Here is a 22,933-nt window from a genome sequence, read left to right on the forward strand (position 1 = left end):
CAGCCCCCATCACAGGGGAAGTCTGCAAAAAGACCCATGTGGTGGAGTTGATGTCTCCTCTTAACCACACTGCAGTGGCCTCCTCACAAAGCAGGTAATGGACAAGAGGGATGATGCGGAGATGTCACTAGAAATGAGTTTTTAGTGATGCCCAGTGACGGGATGAGGAGCAATGGCCATAAACGGAGCCACAACAAGTGTCACCTCAACACGAGGAAGAAGTTCTTTATGTGAGGGTGGCAGAGCCCTGGCACAGGCTGCCCGGGGGGTTATGGAGTCTCCCTCTCTTGAGACATCCCAAACCCACCTGGACACGTTCCAGTGTAACCTGCTGTAGGTGCCCCTGCCTTGGCAGGGGGTTGGACTGAATGATCTCCAGAGGTCCCTTCCAACCCTAATGGTTCTGTGAGTCCCAGGCTGTGGTTCTCCTTCTCTGAGTGGAGTGTGAGAGGGCTGGTTGGGCTATGTTCAGTAGAAACAAATATTTCATCGGTGATGGAAGAAAGTCTTGTAGGTGATGGTGTGGAAAGTAAGCGAAGAATGAGGTGGAAAAGCAATTGGAGTGGTTGGAGTACCAGAAACAGCACACAACTGCAGAGGCTTGGACATCTGCTGATGCTGCAAAATGAGAAAAGGAAAAAGGATTTAAAGATTTAAAAGAGACAAATGCACATTTCTCATTGTCAAAGTGAAACCAGTCCTCGTGTGCTTAACACAGGCTTAAAGTCCCCTGACCCATAGTGAGAGTGGGAGGAAGAAGCTGCCCGTGTAGTCTGGGAAGAGCAGGACCATGGAAAATGCACAAGTATGGGACCAGTGCCTGTTTACCAGGCCTGTATGAGCCCCTTGCCTGGCATTAAACAGAGGCAATAAGTTTGGAATGACTTAAATTCATTTAAAAAAGAGAATTAGTGATGTATATATTCAGGTCAATAGCACTTTCCCCAGGTTTCAATAATCGGATCAATTATCTGAAGCCAATAGAATCTTATTACAGAAATTCAGAATCATCTTTAAAATAGCTGGCCTTGTAGTCCCTGAGTAGGTTACAAAAACTGCTGTGAAGAATTACTGTGACCTACTTTCTGGGCGGTACAGATATCATTATCACATCAGAGGTGCAGACTACATGACTTCCATCTCTTATTGAAGACAGTTTGGCATGGAGCTAGTACGAAACTTAAATCTAGGTCCCCACATTAATATTTTTGTCATAAATACGTGTATTTTCATAAATACCAGCTGAAATTATTGGGCAAAGAAGAGATTCAGAGCGGCCCTGCAGAGAAGGACTTGGGGGTGCTGGTCGATGAGAAAATGAACATGAGCCGGCTGCAGTGTGCACTCGCAGCCCAGAAACCAACCGTATCCTGGGCTGCATCAAAAGGAGCGTGACCAGCAGGGCGAAGGAGGTGATCCTGCCCCTCTACTCTGCTCTTGTGAGACCTCACCTGGAGCATTGTGTGCAGTTCTGGTGTCCTCAACATAAAAAGGACATGGAACTGCTGGAACAAGTCCAGAGGAGGCCACGAGGATGATCAGGGGCTGGAGCACCTCCCATATGAAGACAGGCTGAGGAAGTTGGGGCTGTTCAGCCTGGAGAAGAGAAGGCTGCGTGGGGACCTCAGAGCAGCCTTCCAGTACCTGAAGGGGGCCTATAGGGATGCTGGGGAGGGACTCTTCGTCAGGGACTGTAGTGACAGGACAAGGGGTAATGGGTTAAAACTGAAACAGGGGAAGTTTAGATTGGATCTAAGGAGGAAATTCTTTCCTGTGAGGGTGGTGAGGCACTGGAATGGGTTGCCCAGGGAGGTTGTGAGTGCTCCATCCCTGGCAGTGTTCAAGGCCAGGTTGGATGAAGCCTTGTGTGGGATGGTTTAATGTGAGGTGTCCCTGCCCATGGCAGGGGGGTTGGAACTGGATGATCTTGAGGTCCTTTCCAACCCGAACTATTCTATGATTCTATGAAGTTAAAAAAGTCAAAGCATTGCATGGGGAGCAGCGTTTATTTAATGAATTGTACAAGTTATAGCCAACAACATGGTGAATATTTTAAAGCGCATGAGTTGTTGTTGTTGCAGGTCACAAATGCATCTTTGTTTCCTCATTCTTCATTCACAGTGTAAGACACGGCCACACTGACTGAGGGGCACTGTGCACGACGTTCTACAAGTGTAAGCATGTATTTGAATCACAAGGCAGAGGAAGAGCAGGACATACTACAAGAGCTAATGGCAAAGCTTTCAGCCTTGTCTTTGCCAGGTGAGATGTTTGGTTACTGTGGGGCTTCTGAGGACACAGCTTTGCTCCAGTTTGGCTGGGGTCTCTATGTATTTGTAGGCTGCTCTCTGACACGGCAGGGTGGATCTAGGTTGGGAAATGAGGCTGTGCTGGGCAGGGCTGGCCCAGAGGAAAAGTTTCCTCACCGAGACGGTGCTCAGGCATTGGGACAGGCTGCCCAGGGCAGGGCTGCAGTGTTCACACACTGTGTAGGCAAAGTCCTCAGTGCCATGGGTTAGTGATGGCCTTCGCAGTGCTGGGGAAGGGTTGGACTTGAGCTTAAAGGTCTTTTCCAACCTTGTCAGTTCTGTGATTCTATGAAAGGCATTCAGTGGCTCTGCAAGAGCAGCTCTGATACTTCTGACGTAAACGTGGCCTCCGCACTGGGTGCACTCAAAGCACTGTTTGCTTAAGGAATACCTTTAGCTGCACCAGGGCTGAAGTTTGGGGTGTTTGACTGTAGCTGCGGTGGACTCAGGATGATCTCTGCACCTGTGTGTTTCTAACACAGCAGCCCCCTCTCTCAGGCAGAAGGACCTCTGAAAAGGGTGGTAGCAGGTACCTGGGTGGCTGGTTTTATCTCCTTTCTGCCCTGTGTCATGGCCCTCACCACCAGTCCTGCTGTAGGTTCTTCTCAAAGACGCTACTCTCCTGTGAAAAGCATCTCCATTCCCATCACAGATGTTATGGAGCTCCACGAGCCGCACAGACACGGAATCCCACTTTTCCAAGAGGAAAAGCATGAGATTATGACAAGAAAGGCAATACCAGTTGTGTGATGCTGGTCCTGCCTCCGTGGCATGGGGGAACCAGTGGAGGTGGCATCGGTAGCACCGCTGCATGTGTTTGCATTCCCTCCTGCCCCACTCACTCCACTCTCACCCTCCTCTTTTCAAGGCTTCCCTTATCCCTCTTGGCAAACCCTCCTGGAGCCGCTGGAGCAGCGAGGGGGGACGGAGCATGTTTATCAGTTAATTAGGAAGCCGAGCCTGTAGGAGCCCGCTCTGTCGGGATGCTTTTCCTGCTTTGGGAACTCGCGGTCTCAGCTGCCTTATGCCGGCCCCGCTCGCACAGACCAGCCAGCAGAGCCAGGCCCTCCTCCCTTCAAACCCTCCGGCTTTGATCTCCCCCGTATCAAACCCGTTACAGCCTCCGTGGGGTGGTGGGAGGCAGCGGGCGCTGCGGTAGTTAGTGGTGGCGTGTGGCTCAGGGCAGGCACCTTATCTCCATGCAGTGCAGTCAGGCTCCGATCGGTGGCGGGACATCAAGGCAGGTCCGACCGACTGGAGCTTTAATTAGGAGGCTGAAATTATAATATTATGTTAAAGAACAAAGAGCCTCCAAAGGAAAGAGGGGGGGAGAGGGGGGAAAAAAAATATGTGGTGCATATCTGACAAAGATAAATTGGATTATTCAAAATATTCCTGATGAAATGTTACATTTTGCCACTAATTATCAATCTGTTTTATCTCCGCACCAGCTGGGCATTTTTGTGCATGCAAGACCTGCCTTACCAATGATCTTAAGATGTCACTGTAGCGTTTACATCTTTTATTTCAAGATTTAAATAACTAGGAAGTAGCTAATGTAATTCACTGCTGAGAAGAAAGGCCAGCTGGTTGAATGCTTTCCAAAGTGGTCTTCTCCTAATGAACTTCTTTGGACTGTGAGTAATGAAGGCTTTATTCAAATCATGGTTAAGAAAGATTTTGATAACGTAATTCTTAAAGGAAGAGCAACATTTCATACGTTTAAGATATCTTTATTAATCCTATGCTGCCTCATGTAGCATTAAAGCATTGCGACGATTTGGTATTGTTCTTTCTGAATGCGACTTCCGAGATTAACAGGTTCTGGTTGCAGTGGAGCTATAGAAATCAAGCAATTATCTCATAAATGTTCAGTGATATCTTACAAATTACAGTCTGACATGATTACAGTGCCATTTTGCTGTAAAAGCATGTATTGTTTAAGTATATTTATATATCACAGTAAGTACATAACTCCCCTGATCCCTAGTATGCCTACCTGCAAGCAGTGTGCTTTGCTACCTCGGTTATAGCTTGCCATTTGGGACAACTATGCCTAGATTAATCTACTGGAGGTGTCATTAAACTTTCCTTTTGTGTATGATTTTTGTGGTCGTTTTCAACTGGAATAAGAGAAAACACCTAATAGCTTCCCTTCAATATCAGCTTTCAGCAATATTTTGCGTTCTTGGTGACGTTATGAAGTTCTGCTGGAAGTGTTCTGGCAAACATTGCTTTTATGGGACTGAGCTTGACAGGGTGGCCAAGAAGAAGCAAAATGAAAAGAAATGCAATTTCTGACATGAGGTTTGCTTGGCCAGTTGCTAGGAGGGGACAACAGTAAATGTATTTGAGCAACCCTCCACAACTGTATTAAGTAATGAAGTGTAATCACTGGGCACGGGCTGATCTCATCCTTCACAAAAGGTTGACTCCCACTGAGCATGGGAAACCTGACGGATACACTGTGTAATTATAGATTTCTGGAGCTGGTTTTATTTACAGCAGAAGCTCATCTCAAAAAGGACTGCTTAATTCTAGAACTTTGGGGTTTTTGCTTTTATTTCCCAGTAGTGAAATTTTGAACTCTAAATTCAGCTTGCCAGTTTTCCCAAAGTCGGAACTGAATAAGAAAGCAGGATTTGATCTCTTGGGGCTACTCTTTTTTTTTTTTTCCTCCAGATAATTCTTTCTGGTTATTGATGCAGGGGAAAATCCTGATGGTTTTACTTGTATAAATAGTCCCTGCGCACGTGGCATAGTGAGTGGGGAGCAGATGTCTACCCAAGTAAGAAAGCCCAGCAAGAAATGTTTTACAATGAGGGTGGTAAAACCCTGCGCAGATTGCTCAGAGAGGTGGTGGATTCACCATCCCTGAAGACATTCAAGGCCTGGCTGGATGTGGTTCTGAACAACCTGATCTAGTTGGAGATCATTGTAGGGGGGCTGCACTAGGTGATCTTTGAAGGTCCCTTCCAACCCAAACTATTCCATGATTCTATGATTCTATATCATAGAGTTCATTTGAGTTGAATCATTCCATGATTCTGTATCATAGAGTTCATTTGTGTTGCTTGGCTGCAAAGTAGGCTACTGGCATCAGAGGACCCTAGCTTCTGCTTCCACTTGACTTAAGCTGGAACACAACTTCTTTCTTGAAGCAAGGTTAAAAAGTGTGGAAGCACATGGAATAAACCCAAATCAGTTTGCTCAGCTCATCATTTTTCTTCCCTATTCTACAGAATAAACTTTGTCCCAACTAATAATCACATTAACTGCTTATAACAGCTTCCACTCCATTATATAAAGAAATGCTTTCTGCCTTTTTAATCAGGGTCTTCCTGAAGCTCATCACTATGTCCAATAGCTTTCCATGTGCTGGTACTACAGAGAGCCATGTATCTTGTCAGCAATGCTCAGCACTCTTGCTTTCTTCCATAATTCCTGCATGGAGTGGTCAGCGTCTGGCAGGATTTGGCCCTTGCTTTGCACAAAAAATCACTTTAAGTTTGAATGTTTCATAATGTATGTTTAAATAGTCACAGCTAGCAAAGAACTTTGATGAGGCAAAGGGGTAATTGGATTTTCTTGTTCTATAATTAAAAAGGTATATATTACATCCACATTAATACCAAAAGAGTTCATCATGATCAATGTTATTACAACGAATACCAAAGGATTTAACAGTGATTGGCCACTTAGTTTAAAGGGTACCTGAAATCATTAAATTGTTTGCTGGAGGGCTTATGAAGGCCTATTGGATAGCTTGCGACTAGGTTATTCTTTTTTCACTACTGGCCTGCAATGTTAAGGTTTACTCTTACAAAGTAGGAGCAACAGGGTGATCATTTTCCTTTATTATTCCCTTATTGACTTTCAGTTAATTTTAATCTTTGCATTAACTGACCTCTATTAAGCATGCCATCTATCTGATTACACTGTCAAGGTTGAGACCGGAAAATGACCTATTGCACCATGTCAATTGTCCTTCACAGAAGCCCTTACTGTTAATCAAGAGAGGAAGATTAAAGGAGATTAGAACTATCAGCCTGAAGTGCATTTTGCATTTGACTACACCTTTCTGCCAGAGATATTGTCCTAGAAAAAAACAACACAGGGAAACTTAAACTGGTAGGAGCAGCTTCTGCACAAATCTCTGCAGAGAGAAGTTCTCAAGGTGAGGTTACATATGCAACCTTAACTCTATCCTCATGCGTTTTAATATGTCTGTAAAATCCTAAATCAATTTATCTCATTTTAGACAAATACAATAAAAGTTTTTTTCTGCAATATTAAAATGCTCACTTCTAATTTGACTTAGTTCTATGCAGTACAAATAAGTTTAATTATCTCTGACTGTGACCTATTCAGCTTAAATCATTGGGTAGGTTGTAGCTGACTCTTCAACAGCTCATGAATGTTTGTCCAGACTTTGAGTCAACTACTCAGGTGTTGTTGGGCTTTGAGTTTGGATATGTGGGTTTGCAGAGTTCTTCATGTTAAAGCAATGACAGTAATTGTTATCAGTTTGGGCATTTAAATCAGGGTGCAACAGGCCGCCTTCTCACATAAGTGAAACTCAGTGTGTAAGAACCAGTTATGCATTCAGGACGTGTGATGTTTTAAAGATGTGACCTTGTTGAAATCAAACCCAGCTTTCGTCACAGTGCTCAGTAACACCTTGTTTGGCTGAATGTTGTTTTTCTGCCATATTTCACCTCACTACTCCCAGCTACTGCAGTACTAGAGCTATTCCAAAGGAACTTTAATTTACTGTCATGAAGAAAAATGCTCAGGATGAACAAATGAAAGCAAAACTGCTACCTCAGCTCACTGTGATCACACTTATATCAATAACCACAAATGAAACCTAACATAACACTGCTGTTTGTAAACTTCTCAAACACTCTGCCTCTACTCAGACAGTTGGCTTTCTCTATTTCTTGACTTAGCACAGTCAGTTGGCTTCCAAAATGATGTTTGCAATGTAAAACAAAGTTATTGAAGAATTGCAGGTACAGTAAGGAAAACAGATCGAAGAATGCCTGAAAATGTATTTCTCAGTTCTAACATCTTCTTCATGTGCATTATGATATCAAAAAGTTGTGACCATGATATCAAAAGAAAGGAACGCTATTGATAATCAGAATCCCTTCAGCTGGTTGTGTGTCCAAGCACTGCTGCCTTCTCCTGGTACCGGCTTTGCAGGTACCTTATAACCTAGGTTTTATTGATCTAGAGTTACTGTTTGGAAGGCTTTTCAAAACAGTTCTTAAGCTTATACACAAATCCATGGTTTTAGCTCTTCTGAAAGATTTCACGTTCATAGTAATAGTATTTCTTACTTTTCAGCTCTTTGGAATCACTTACTAGTTCACAAAACACAGGTAGCTGCTTTTGTTGCTTCTGTTGAAGGTGAGTGCATGAACATTTTCCCAGTTGGAAGTGAGAAATGTTACTGAGCATTAGAACCCGGAGGGATGATAAATAGACATGTCAGTATTTAACACTAACCAAAAGCATCTGAGACCAGATTGAACTAATTTTACTAGTAGTTACTGTAATTAAATGTTTTCACCAGGATGGAAAGTCATGGTTTGATTTTGAAGTAATTTGCCTGACAAATATCAGATGTTAAAATAATTAAAGCTTAGCCATTTCTATTTAATCTCAAGTGGATCCATGAAAACAACCCTCTAAATTATATCAGATTCATACATTAATTGACTCATGGATTTTAAGACCAGCAGGGACTATTATGGTCATCCAGTCTGGCCTTCTACATAAGCGGTCATGGAATTCCACCAAGTAATTCATGCATTCAACCGCTATTTTTTGCGGAAATCCATACAAATTGAAAAAAGCTTACAATGACTTCATAGCCTTAAAAATCTTTTTATATAGAATATCTGTAGAAATACAGAAGCTCTAGGTAAGGAAGATGTGGTTTGCGCAGGTACAAGCATTACAGAGTTATTTCCCAAACTGCAGTCCTGTTGAAGTGACTTTTAATATTGCTTAAAGGGAAAGCATCAAATTGTCTTTCCTGTTAAGAGTCCAGATAAAGGCTCTTTGTGCAGTTTTGACAAAGTTATCAAAGTGATTTTATGAGTGACTTGGTTTCCAGTCCACATTCTGCGCTGCTTGTTCACCCAGTGTTGTGATAGCTCTGTCATGCCTACTTTTATGGTACTTCAATCACAGAACAATTTTGACTTGAAATAGAGGTTTGACTTTGTTCTTTGTCAGACCCCTGTGTTATGAAGTAGGGTAAATAATTTTACTGAATTACTGTTAAATTCAAATGAGCAGTTATAAAATGCAGTGCTGTTAATTTATTCTTTTGATAAAACACCCTATTTTTCACATGGTAAATCCCAGTGACTCAAATGCGTTAAACCATAAATTTCTTTGTACAGGTGGAATTTTAGTAAAAACCTATTTTTAGTGTATTTAAGAATATATTTTGAAAGTTTACGGGAGAAAAAATCTGAAATTATTAGTTATGAAAATCCTGAAATCATTGTTGAAAGCTGCATGCATGTTGTGTCTAGAAAACATACATGAATGCATGTAAAAACGCACGGATTCCTTCCTGAATATGATTATGTTATTACACTTTATGTTACTGTAGTTTAAATTTCAGTTCTTCTGTTGGGTAAATGACTTCACCTTTGATGATCTACAGACGTAAAAAAACAGTGTTTAAGTTCAACAAGAAGATAAGTTGCTGTTAAAAGTCAGAGGCTTAGTACGGTCAGCTAATCCTTAGGTCAACTACAGCAGTCTAAAACGTTCTGAACTGGCTCTGAATATATCAAATTAATAAATATATCGCTAAGACATAAAAAGGAAAATAAACCTTTTTCCAGCCAAGGAATCCAGCAGGTGCTTTAACAACTGAGGTGACCTTTTTGGAAGACCTATTTCAAAAGCTGAAAATCCTCTCTTCTGTTTTTTTCCCAGTATCCCCAGCCTTAACAAAGCTTCACAAGCTTGGACAGTTTGTTTAGCTTTCCTAGGAGCTTGCTGAGCTTAATTTCAGTGTAGGGGATCCCAAGAGCATTTAGCTTTTATAATCAATCTACATGTACTAGCTTATTCTTAATATAAAAATGACTGGTTAGCACATAATAATGTCAGTTTATTGGGTTTCAGGTCAATAGTAGTATTTGTTCTCCAGCTAGAAGAGTCACCTCCAAAACACTATGACATTCATTAGTTTGATCATCGCTCTTTATGCATACAGGCTTAACAAAACGGGACAAACCAACTCAGAAATGCTTCTGCTGTATAGTTAAGTCCTGTTCTGAAAAATAGTTTGATGATATAAAGGCTGCTGTCTACTTCGAGCACGGCTCTTTAGATCCTTAAGGGAAATTGAGAAGGATTCTAAAAAATATGTGTTTATGCATCTTTATTACTTAAATCACAGCGTACGTATTTATACCTTTTAAAGCACTGAGCATCTGTTCTTCCTCTTCTAAGATGTGTAAACAAGTATGCTTCAGCTTTCCATAAAATATCCCATATTTTTACAAGTCTAACAGATGCACTGTGGTCAATTACAAGGCATCTTTAAGGCAGTCAGCTTTGCTTGTTCTAATCAACTTGCTGTATGAACTGGATCACCAAGGGATTGGTGAGAGTCAGGAACAGCATTTAGCACTTTACTGACCTTGAGTCCACCTTTTCAAAACTCCTTCTGGAATGAAGATTTTTTCCAGCCATTTTCAAGTGATTTCTTCCACTTCCTCCTGAGACGAAACCACTTGATTGACCCATGATGTTAAGCGAAATTCTTTCACTGGAAAAGGAAAATTGTTGGGAGTCCTGAACACGAAAATATCATGAATTTACTTTCACTGGCTGGAGTTAAAATCTTCGCAAAGTTTTCCACACACTTAACGACAGGAATTTGGGATTTTTTTCATTGTGAGGGAAGATACAAGGAGCAAACATGCAAACGTATCTATAAATTGTTAGATGTTGCATTTTAAATGTGTGATTTTTAGCTGTATTTTAGCTTTGTAGATGCCATAATTATATATGTGTGATAGCGCTTTGTCTCATTTGAGAGTTGCTAATAGCTGGGAAATGGTCACTGAGAACTTCTGAAATTACAAGCAGAAAATTAAGGGGCGTGAGAAGACTTCTTTTAAGAAATAAAAGCTTTTATAGCAGAGATAATAAATCATTTCTCAGCATTCCTTAGAATAATGGAGCTGAAGTTTGTACTGTGGGTACTGTTTTACTTAATAGATCTCTTTAACAGCACCTGTACAAAAACATGATTCCCCAGAGTTGTGATGGCCGTGTACTAAATAAGCCAATACAGGAAAAGGGTGGTTTCTTTATTATTGCTAAGAAGTCACAGTTATATTTTGCTTAAACTTGGTAAACTTTGTGTGACATCAAAAAAGTGACGGTCTCTCTGCCTTGAATTTAGAACTAGACCACGCTGAATAAGCTAATCTGTAGATAAGACTTTCATGATTGACCTGTTTTCCAATGGTGAGATGCGAATTACAGGATTCCACAAAGGAAAAGCAAGAAAAAGAAGAAGGTTTTTTTCAAAGTATTCAAAAGTATATTTCAAACATTCAAAGGTTAATGTTATTTTGAGGCATTTAACTATTAATGATTTTCCAAATTATATCATCACTCAATATAGAAGATATATGCCAAATAAGAAAATCTGCAACAGTAATTGTTTTAGTAGTTGTAGTATGGGTGATCGCATTGTACGTTACCCTGCTAATTTACTCTCTCAATGCATTAGATAAGAAGTTATTCTGTTGAAATCTATCAAACCAACATCCAAAAATGCAACTTAATCACACTGAAGCACGATTTGGAGTCCTGCTTTCCGAAATCCTCTGGCTCCTGAAAGGTAAAACTCTAATTTTTCTTATTTCTCTTTAAAAATAGCCCCCTGGCACGCAATTACATTTTCCTTGGTTTTTTGTGCAAAACAATGGACCGAGGACTGAACTAATCAAAATTTAAGATGAACACATGGAAGGAAGGTATGTAGGGCTTCATTTCTTTTCAGACTTACATTTGGGACTCTGTTTACTCTGGATAGTTATCTTGGCTGGGTGAATTATTGGTTGCTAGGTATTCATCCTCTAAAACCTATGGCTTGCCATTGGCCTCTGGGTACTAGTGAATTGCGGTGTTAATTTTATTGGTCAAAGGGATTTCCTCCTTCTGGTCACTTTTCCCTTGAAATAAACAGTGCAACACATAGGACCTGGCTCAGGCCTCAGCTGCACTGACAAGATCTCTTCTGCAGCACATAATGGGGTATGGCATGTGAGGTATATGTAGTTTAACTTTACAGGCTGAACAGTTATTCTGTAATCCCCTTGCTCTGCTGTGTCAGGAAGCAGAACTTGATGGTTTGTCTGGGTTTTCATGTTACGGAGGTGACACTGGGTCAGTAAAAGCAACAGATGAAAAAAGGCAAGCAGTAAAGTTGCAGATAGTTCTATGCTATGAGCAAGTGGTTGAGAGAAAGATGAGTTTTATAGCTTAGGAGAAAATCCTATATGCATCCTAGCAATGGAATAGGAATCATTTATGAACACATGGTACAAAAATTTGTGTAGCCTTTGGTGTGTTGTTTAATCTGATTGCTCATCCATAGAATGAGAATATTGATTCTTATCTCACCGTTGCCTGTGAGGTTTTTAAGAGTATATATAAAGCACTTATAGATCAGTATACTCTGCAGAGATACTTTAGAAGCACAAACAACTTTTCAATGGAGCAGATGTATGTTGTGAGGGGGTGTTTGGGGGTTAATTCACCTAACAATGCTCCACGTCATATGGAGAGGATGCTTGGGGGCTTGCAGTGAAGCTAGCAGTGTCTACTTGAAAACGGAGCAGGAAAAGTCAATTCAGCTATTGCTCAGGTTAAAGTGAAGATTGCATTGTTATACCTTTAGTTGTAATTCTGAGGACCACTCCAGTTGAATGTAGACTGTATTAATGTGCATCAGTTATCCATACACTGAGTCAGTCAATGACTACATTGATCCAGTCCTGTGTTTCCTTTCAGAGGATGCTACAATGAGGCAATAGAAATCATTAGGACTTGTGATATTGAAATCCTCTTGGTGCTGGCAGGCGTGGAGCTCACATTTCACATATTGCTGCAGCATCGCAAGAGCAGTCATGCCTGGAATCCTGAGTTAAAGGTTTTGTTTATGTTCTTGCTGAGTAAATCTACGCTGGTTTGTTCCTTTCTTTTGTACTTGGGTTCTTTCACTGAGATTATCTAATGCAGACATGGCATGACATCCGTTTTCTCATGTGTTGCATGTGATGCTGGGTATGACATGATACAGTTTATTGGCTTGATGCTCGATTTCTGTTTATTGGCCCTCCCTGACATGGGTCTTAATGACCATCCGCACTTCCCTCTTCAAACCGAGAGTGCTGTAACGTGTGTTAGATTAGCATTTCCGAGCTTGATTACAAGTATTTCCTTAAGAAACGAGCTGCCTGGTGACCCCAAAAGCTGCCGCAAGGTCTGACACAGCTCATCCAAACACTTAGGACCTCAGGGTTGTACTGTTCCATCTTCTTGAGGACTCTGACTTTCTTAGAAGCTGTCACAGACATTTTAGAGTTAGCCAATGTTTTTGAGCCCCCACTTTTTCCAAGAAGCTTTTGCAAATGGCAGTTTATCCGGACATTTAATATGTTTCCAGAGTTGATATCTTGTGCATTAATAGTAGTAATTTGGTCACTGTTCATGCCTGCTTCTACAGAGAGCAATGCAGGGGCATGGAGCACAAAGCACTTCTTGTTCCAATCTAAATGTAAAGAGTCTATTGCAAGTAGAAAATACGAAGAAATGATGTGACACTAGTTAATGTCATACAGGGTAGTTTCAGCAATCTGCAGCCTCATTATTGTCAAGTTCTTTAGTATATTCATAAAGAGAGAGGGTGAATAATGATCTAGAAATGAAGAGCTGGAGGCATGAACCAAAGGACATTTGAAGAGCTGCAAGTTTAATTTGGAGAACGTGGCTAAAGAAGAAAAAGCAGAGGTGAAAACAGAGGAGAAATTGGGAGTCACCCATGTAACACACCCCACTAAACGCACCAGGTAACATATGTGAGTAAGCCTGTGTGTAGGAAGCTGAGTTGTCAACAGGCTGTTCCAGTTTTCATATAGGGTTTGTCCTTGCAGGTTTTCTTCACACCTCTCCTGATGGCTGCAGGATTAAAACTATAAAACAGCAAGTTATAGAAAGCAAATGAAAAATGCCAACCCTCCCTCCAGCCTCAAGCTTCCTTTGGAAAAATCCCTTAAAAAATTAGAACATTTCTGACTCAAGGGATGGAAGAAATGGAGTACGAATGCTTTAGGAAATGTGTCAGGCTATTGGTAGGTTATGGAACTGATTCAGCTAATCTGGATATATTAGGTGGCAGCCCCTAAGGTCTACCCCGCCTGAAAATCCAGATATTCCTTTCATTTCCTGCAATGGACCTGAAGACGTGTTACAAGTTGGCTATTTCTAGATGATCCTGAGAGGAACAGAAACTTAACCTGCTCTAGTGGAAGGTGTCCCTGCCTGTGGTAGGGCGGTTGGAACTGGATGAGCCTTAAGGTCCCTTCCGACTCAAATCATTCCGTGATTCTATGATTCCTAAGAAAAGCTGTTCTTCATGGTAACTCCACCGCAAAACCCAGGACTTTGGATGAAGTTTTGTGCTGTTAAGGAACAAAATGTTATTGAAAGCGTTGTTCAGGTGAAGCACTGACCCCAAACCTTGACCGTTTGTTACTATTAAAGACCCCTTGGCACTTTTCACGAGAGCAGAGGTGTGAGCCCTGGTGTCCTGGCCAAATTCCAGCTCGGGTAATTAAATTCTGCTTTCCTAAAATCCCCCCTGTAGTTTCAGCCGAGTACAGTATTCTTCATTTCCTCCCCGAAACTGCTGCACAGAATTGCTTTGTGCTGGTAAACAGCTGCCACATCTCACCCCAGAGGAATTGCTGCATTTCAGTACTGAAGCTCTCTCTTTCTCTCTCCCTCGCACAGACACGGTATTGCCCTGGAGCACCCACGAGCATCCCTTCTCACCGGCGGTGTTGGAGGCACTAAGTGTGCAAGCCAAGCTCTGCCTCTGCAAAGCAGCCCTGGACCACATTCCCTTTTCCTACTGCAATATTAGTAAGCCATGCTCAACTTTCAGAATTCAGATTAAAAATACCTTGCTGTTTCTAAAGAGCTGGGGAGCTGAAGTGTTGGTGCTGCTGCCCTTGATTTCTAGATATTGGTCATACCTGGTAAATGGTTTCATTTTCTTTGCTGAGGAAGAAATCTTGAGTCCACTTCTACTGGGGCTTGTTAAGCTGTTGCCTTGGGGGCCAGTTGATCAGTTGTTAAGTAGTAAGCAGCTTTGGCAGTCAACAGGCATAGGATCCCCTGCAGCTACTCCAGCCTGCCTGTCCTATCATTCTTTATAGAGGTAGCAGAGTATTGTCTTAGAAGTGCAGTAGTGATAAAATAGGAACAGAGAATGTTCATTCAATTTTGCATGCACACGTATTTTAGCAAAGCGTGTGGTACCTGTATGGACATACTTACATGTATTTACTTGTCAGCGTGAATGTCCAGCTGAGAATTTTGTACAGAAGTTTGGTTTTGATGATAAATCAGGGTCTCTAAGTGAAAAGATACAGCCTCAGAATAGTGTGAGCTGTACTGAGAGCTCCTCAGCTCTTCATCCTGCCTATTACCAAACAGCTTCAGTTCACCAGCAAAAAAATACGTGAAAATATAGCAGGAATTACAGGATTTTTTCTAAGCAATGGCCAGGTCACAGAGAGCCCTGCTTGGTGCAGGACAAAAACTGATCTGCTTTTATCTGACAGCAAGAAAGTTCTTCAGCTGTAATGTCTTCTTTGAATTGTCATATCAAATAGTGTATTCTTATTTACTCCCTAAAGTATTGTGACATGCTTGCATGAAAGGTGTGATATGTTCTAAGTATTGGAGGAAAAAAGGCCAGCTTTGTCATTTCTCTCTCTCAAAAACGTTTCAGTGGTTGCAGAAATATCTGTTTTCTAATCCAAGTGCACACTAAGAGATTTTGCCCGTCCAATTTGTACTTAGCTAAAAGTACACCGAGAATGATTCAAAGCAGGCTGGACACACTTCTGCTTTTCACATGCCAGTAGGGTTCTTTAAAATGTATTTTATGCTGGGGTTATTTTGTTTGGTTTTTTGGTTGACTGAATTACCTATATTCCTTGAAATGGTGTTTAGTAATTCTCAGCGACTGCAGAGATGCCTACTGGGAAGTGGTCAACTGATCACAACAAACCCCACTGACTCCGGGCTCTCCTACTGCTTTAACTCAATTGCACTTTCTTATCCAAAGCCACATCTCTTAGGAAAATCCCAGAAATGCTGTTTGCTGTGAAGCATGGTTTTAATATTAGCACAGCTATTTGAAAAGACAAAAGATTAGAAAGACTATTTGGTATGGAAGGAAGAAACAGTTTCAAGGGATGGATTTACGGAAAACAACACTCACATTTGCTGCTAATGTTTACTTCATAGTCTAAAATATTTCCCCCTTGATGCTGAAAGTAGCTTCTATGGGTATGAAAGGGGATGTCCGTTCTTCATCTGTGTCTTGATCTCCTACAGTCTGTAAACAATTACAGGCAAAATGGAACCTTGGGATTTATTTATTTGTTTTTCCTATATTGATAATATATTGTAATCTGCACTGTAGTGTATATATATAGTATATATATATTGTAATTATATTGTAATAGCTCATCAAAAAGTCAGACAGGGAAGTTTGAACACGATCAGGCAACCTGGTCTAGTAGAAAGTGTCCCTGCCCGTGGCAGAGGAGTTGGAACTGGATGAGCTTTAAGGTCCCATCCAACTCAAACCAGTCTGGGATTCTATGATTCTGTGATAATTAAAGGACAGATGGACTTTAAAGAAAGCTGGATGCTAAGATCAGAGCCCATAGGGCTGACCCATAACAAAAGCACTTGCATCTTCAGGAAGGACTATGAGGCTAGTTATGGTTTTGCAGTGAAAGAATCAATAGCAGTAGGTCATTGGTCTAAAGAGATGATATTTGACACGTGTCATGATATATGATGGCAAACATATTGTTACCCTTATATGCCAAAATTAACGGCCACAGTTCAGTTCCTGCATGCCCAATGTGAAGCCCACAGGAATGATGGGTTAAACCCCATTCATTTCTCACAGGAAAGGAGAAGGTTTCGATGAGGAGTGACACCTCCTGCAGGGTGGTACATGCTTGAGGCTTCTGAGTGTCTGCACACTTGCTGTTGGTCTCTCCAAAAATGACCTCTCATCCTCCTCTTCGTCCAGCTTCTCTACAAAAGCACTGATACCAGGTGGATAGGAAGGAGCTGCAGGAAGAATAATAATAAGAATCTCAAATTAAAATAGTTAATGGCACTTTATAGACAGAGATCTTAATTTGTAAATTAGGATTGCTCTTTGCAGCTTTCTGCCTTCCTCTGCAGGGACTTTGTTCTGAAGCTAATTCTTTAGTACTGGAAATACCACCGCAGTTTGCTCCTTGCCCCGTAGGGGACCTCCAGCAGGTCTATTAATACTCTGCAGACCAATCATTCAGATGCCTCGTCTTTGGACAGCATCTTCTTTCTTTGTTCCTTCCTCTGAGAGAAAACTTTCTTTTTTGTCTTTAACACAAAACCAAGCAAGCAAGACTGTCTGGTTCTGTGAGTTTAGCCGTACTCATGGCAGGAGCCGCAGCCTAGAAAGCAGCATCCTCTGCATGCTGGATCTTCAATACATCAAACGACAATGTTGGCATTGTTTTGAGAGGGTTAACTAAGATTAATGAGAAAAGAAACATGATGCCATGGAGGATCAACATTACAAATCAATGACTGAATAAATTTCATGTGTATTCCAGCCGTACTTTGCCTAGCATGAGGCTGATTCTTAAGAGTGTATCTTTTATGCTTCTAAATAACCCACTAAGACAGGAACACTGCTTCCACTTTAATAATGCTTTATTTAAGGTTTATACAGTAGTCAATGTATTGATTGAGGACGAATTTGTAGAATCAAAAAAGAATGCTTAATAGGGTACAAATAAGCTCCTCCAGCTTTTTCTCCACTCCCCATCCTTAACATTTGTAAACTGCAACTTCAATATTTGCATCCTGGAAAACAAAGCCATTAGAAGAGAAAACCGGATTTGCTGGTAGTCAACCTTAGACTTTGCATGGGTAAAGTAACTTCCTTGAAAGGTGAACTCTTTATATAGTGCAGCTTTCTCTAATACTGCTCAGTATCTCCTGAAAGCGGATTGTAGCAGCGGATGAAAAGAGAACGCATATTTTATTTATTTATACCTAATTACTGCTTAGAGCCAGGAAATGCGACCTGTGTCTCTGCGAATTAGGTCCTTTGTCGTTAAACTCCCACACTGGAGCCGCCTTTCTTTGTTCCTTTAATCAAACCACTATTACCCTTAAAGTGCCTCTTAAAACTGCCGTTTGTCTGGCAAATCTGACGACGTTTTCGCTCACCTCCCGATAATTACACGTATAAAAGCAGCGACAAAAGGAGACCTTTTTACATCTCCCAATGCTTTCCACAGTCCAGCCTCATAATCAGATTCCAGAAATTGAACTTGCAGAAAGTTTGTGCTAGCCTTGTGGATTTTCATTTCAGATGTTGTCAACTCAAGGGCATTTGGACCAATCAATATCTGTCTGTCTTCTCGCACAGAGAAAGTTGGCTATTAGAAAAGAGAGGCTTACAGCAGGCTCAGCCAATACCATTAGCCCTAGCCTAAGGGCAGTTGTGTCCATGTGCCGGGGTAGGCACCTGCCCCCTCCCCTCCCCCACCATTAAGAAGGCCACTGGGGATGTCATTTGGACATAGCGGGCAAAGAGCACTTCTTTATTCTTTCTCTTTTTTACACCCAGACTTCACCAAAAATCAATAAATCTGTTCTTTGCTTATTTTCAGAACTTTACTTCAATATAAGCAAGGACTTTCCTTCCAGCTACAAACTCCAGTAGCACCAAGTCAGGGATTTTTTTCTCTCTCTGTGTGTGTGTGTATTTTTTCTTTCCCTTTCTCTGTTCCAATTTGAGAAATAATTGGAAATAATATCCACTGCTTCTTCTTTTCCCTGCTAAAGACTGTTAAGAAGAAAGACCTTCATCTGCTGACTCTGTTCATGATTCAGCACTCGATTTTCCTCTCCTTGCTGTCCTTTTACTGCCAATGATTTTATATGATCAGGTAATGAAATGATGTATTTCTTTGTTTTCCAGTCAACAAAGTTTTCTCCATATTGAATTAGGTTTTGCTATGTTGTGTGTCAAGGCAATATCAGTGATGCTGCTGTTGATAGTTTTTTAAATATGAAACCATCACTCTTCAATTTTAGACATAGGAGCATTTCAGTGTTGGGGAGCCAGGTATGTATTGTGGGAAGGCATCAAGCCCATGCTTGAATGTTGTGAGATTACTTTCTGAAGGAAACAGTTTTTAGTGTATTCTTTCTCTGGAATAAGAAAGGAAAAAGATAAATTAAAGGATGATAAAGCTCAGTAACCCAGTGACCAAACCAAGCAGCAGTGGGCATAAGTATGGATCCTGCACGATAAGAAACCTGCAAGAAAAGCAAATAAATTGTCACCAGAGGGCTATTCACTGAGAAAATGATGGCAGAGGACAAAAGGAGGGGGCAGAAGCAGAAATGGAGTTGATGTGGATGGAGGTAAAAGCACGGTAGAGATGGTCCGCCAAAATCAGTTTGGAAGATAAAAAATTGGGAATAAATCTTGAAGCCAGAAAGCTGTTGGTCAAAATGGGAGGAGGGAGCTAGTGGTAGTAATTTCATTTAACAGATCTCCTAATGGAGATCATCACAGTGAGTCTGAATAGAAACACCGAGCCTTGTCCTTTTAGCTATGAGAAGTCAAAGTGGAAGAAAATTTCCTAAGAACAGGAGTATCTCATCATCTGACCAAAACCTCTGGTCATATAATGCAACCCCTTGAAGGCTCATGTGTGGAAGTCTCAGAATGGAGAAGACATTTAATATTTTGATCTTTAAGAAGCTAAATGAATAGTTAGGCAAATACATCTTTTCTTCTGTATAATTACATTGTCTAAGCTATTTAAGAGCTTTGTTTAAATAAGAAGCCTAAGATTTGCCTCAAATAACTCAGTGAAGCTCTGTTAAAGTCAGCAGTGCTGCACTGGTTGAGACCCTACCGCAGACCTGGCTTGAAACCACCAGCAAGTGTGGAGAACTCAGCCAGGAAAGACCTTGCTGAATTCCTATAAATGCAATATTTGGGTACCTAGGAAAGAGCACAGTGTGAAGGTTCCTTTTCTATGTTAAGTTAGGCTTGAACCGCAGAGATGGAAAGATGCTCAGAATTAGAGTCTGTAAACCCTACGAAGCCAGGGAGTGAAAAGTGTTGGTTGGGTCTTGTTTCGCTGAGATAATCTGGCATTTTTTGGCTATTTCACTGTAATAGCAAGCAAAGAATGTTGAGATTAAATATTCTTCGAATGACTTGTGAGAACTTCATAAGGTTCAAACCTTTCCATCACCCAACGATCTCTCAGATAGCCTTGTGACAGGGAAAATGGGCTGAAAGTTCAACCAAGCTCCTCTTGCAGTAAATGGCAGAAACATTTTGCTGACAAGTCATGGCAAGTTGTGCTGGTTTGAGTTTGAATGGTTCAATTGGCACTGTACCTATTTTAAATCACCAGCAGGATGCTCTGAGTGGGGCAATTAAGACTGGGAAACTTTCTCACCCCACCATAATGCATGTGGATTATGAATGTATTTCCATAAAGGAAGTGTAAGGGAGGATCCTTATGGCTGGATTCCATAGGAGGTGTTAGAAGGATTTTGGGACTCAAAGAGCAGAGCCACTGCTTCCAAGAGGCCAGTAAGTAAGTAAGTAGGAAAGGGCATATTTCCTTAAGAGGGGATTTGTAGATATGAAAGAGGTTTATGATAATACACACTAATTAGTAAAGTGGCTTTAAATTAGCATAGTTTTTGGTTTGGGAGGTTTTTTCCTCTTTTTTTTTCTTCTCTAAAATGCACAAGGCTCATGTTTTGGGTTCCTCTCACAACCTGGCAAGGCTCATGCATTTTCAAGTGCTCATGCAGCAGTACTTGCTGCTTCATTGAAAATAATAGTACCGTGCTAAACAGCATCATCTTGGGATCACTTACGGGATTTAGTAGCATATAAGGGGTGAAGGCTAGGATACTGTAAAGTGAAAACCTCCACTGCAGAGAAAACAAGGTGCATTTCCTCTAAACCCCTGAAATAGCTGCATTTCATTTAATCAGTTGAAATGTAGGTGGAAAAATATACACCACCAAGATCTTATTTACTGCCTAAGTTATAATGACTTGGTAGCATCTTTTGAGATAGATGGGTAAAGGAATAGAATTTGTGTCTACTTAATCTCCAGAGCTGAGAATATAGAATTCTTCATTTGAGTGAGCAAACTTGTTATGCCGCCGAGTGCTTATTCATTGTATGGATTATTGTTTTGAGCTCAAGCAAGATCTTTTATTTTTTATATTTAAATGGAAAGCAAAAATAAATAGCATGTCCTTTCCAAAGCAAACATTTCCAAATGACTCGTCAATACCAACTATTAAAAACCAAAGAGGCAGGTCCCTTAGCTGGACTCCCACATCATTAAACTCTGAGGGACTTTCGCTGTAGATGTTGAGGTGCAGGATCCTGCCCTTATACACCTATCACAGCAAAAGATCTGAGCAAACCAATCACTTCTAAACCTGTTGTCTAAATGTCATTATGAGCACTGAGTTCTTTGGTTTAGCTTTTTGGTAACATGAAAGTTTGTGCTTGTGTACGTTTCTGTATTTGCTTTGGAAGGGGCATTTTGGACTAATTAGATTCTGGAGTTAACTTCCATGATGTGGGTAAATTTCTGTAGTGACAGGACAAGGGGTAGTGGGTTAAAACTTAAACAGGGGAAGTTTAGATTGGATCTAAGGAGGAAATTCTTTCCTGTTAGGGTGGTGAGGCACTGGAATCGGTTGCCCAGGGAGGCTGTGAGTGCTCCATCCCTGGCGGTGTTCAAGGCCAGGTTGGATGAAGCCTTGTGTGGGATGGTTTAGTGTGAGGTGTCCCTGCCCATGGCAGGGGGGTTGGAACTGGATGATCTTGAGGTCCTTTCCAACCCAAACTATTCTATGATTCTATGAAATACAGCAGGGTCCCAAGTCAAGTCAATGCAGACCCGCTGTCCTGCCAGTGCTGCGATATGTGTTTCCACTTCATTCTTCTGCAGGCTTTGATGAACTCTAATGCACACATGGAAGTTGCTTCAGACCAAAAAGATTCAGCTGTGAAAACAGAAACATCAAATGATTCAATACTTGTTTCTTACCTGGATGCTACTTGCCATTTCAGCTAACCCAGTCGAAGCTGATTTCAAATCCCAGACATTCATCTGTCCAAGGTGCAGCATGTTGAACAAAAGGTATGAAATAAAATACTGCATTACAAAACTGTAAAGCCTCCTAAAGAAGAAAGTCATCACAGAGCTGTTCTTGTTGGATTATTCACATCCTCCTTTCAGAGAAATACTTCACCAAAATGGTTTACTTAGGTCATAGAGATCTGATCCTTCCGTAGTATGGAGTTTGCTACTATATAGGCAGGAATTTGAGCGTGATTTCTGTCAGTAGAAGAAGATAGCCAGACGGTATAATCTGGAAGTTTATCTATGACTTTCTTAAGATCAGATATGTCCAAAACTAAAATTCAGTAACAAAGAGTGTAGAAGTGGTTGAGAGTATTAGAAGTCCATGAATAAAAACAAAGTGCCACCTCTCAAACTTCAACAGTATTTTGTGTTTCTGAGTATCCAATTTTATATGGGTAACAGCTCTTAAGACGGAAATACGAGCAGGAGAAAAACTCAAATATCTTGAAGTGAAAAACATTTGAAGAGGATGAGCGCTCACTTGAAACATGCTACCTGGCTCTTTGCTTCGCATTGAGCTGGGAATCTTCTTTTTCCTTTGAAGTGTCTAAATCCAGCCTTGGCCTTGTTGATAAGTCAGTATTACAGTAACATTTCTGCAGGCTCAGTGGACGCGGTTATCTGCTTGTGTTGCACAGCTCATAGCTTCCAATGGGAAGAAATCTCCATAAATGTATGAATTAGAAAGCTGCTTATGAACTCAAGCCTGCAGAAAATAAGTGTCGTGAATTTACCACATAGCCTGCTCATACGTTCATATTGTAAAGAAACAGCATGATGTTGCATAAACCAAGTATGACTTCAAATACAGCATAAATAATAATACTAGTAATGATTCTAATGCGTAAATACTTCTCAGGATGTATTTTAAAAACAATGTGGGTCATTTTTTTTTGCCTGGATATTTGGAAATTTCAGCATTAAAAAGGCATATAGTTGGGGACAGCAGAAACGGCGGGGATGCAAACTCCCTCATTCTGTTTTGCCAGACTGGTTCACTTTAACCGTGCATGCAACCACGGGCATGAACACATATTTCTGTGG

At 41.0% G+C, this 22,933-nt stretch overlaps 1 long non-coding RNA gene across 1 annotated transcript; it reads left to right on the forward strand.

Annotated features, from left to right (window-relative positions):
* Window positions 1-7,659: 7,659 nt before the first annotated feature.
* LOC136011334 (uncharacterized) lies at window positions 7,660-21,853 on the forward strand. The gene is made up of 5 exons (XR_010611338.1): window positions 7,660-7,724; window positions 11,092-11,202; window positions 12,378-12,516; window positions 14,379-14,510; window positions 21,814-21,853. It is a non-coding gene; the product is annotated as an uncharacterized LOC136011334 (long non-coding RNA).
* The last annotated feature ends 1,080 nt before the right edge of the window (window positions 21,854-22,933 follow it).

The sequence above is a fragment of the Lathamus discolor genome, chromosome 3 (genome assembly GCF_037157495.1).
Source record: "Lathamus discolor isolate bLatDis1 chromosome 3, bLatDis1.hap1, whole genome shotgun sequence".
NCBI lineage: Eukaryota > Metazoa > Chordata > Aves > Psittaciformes > Psittacidae > Lathamus > Lathamus discolor.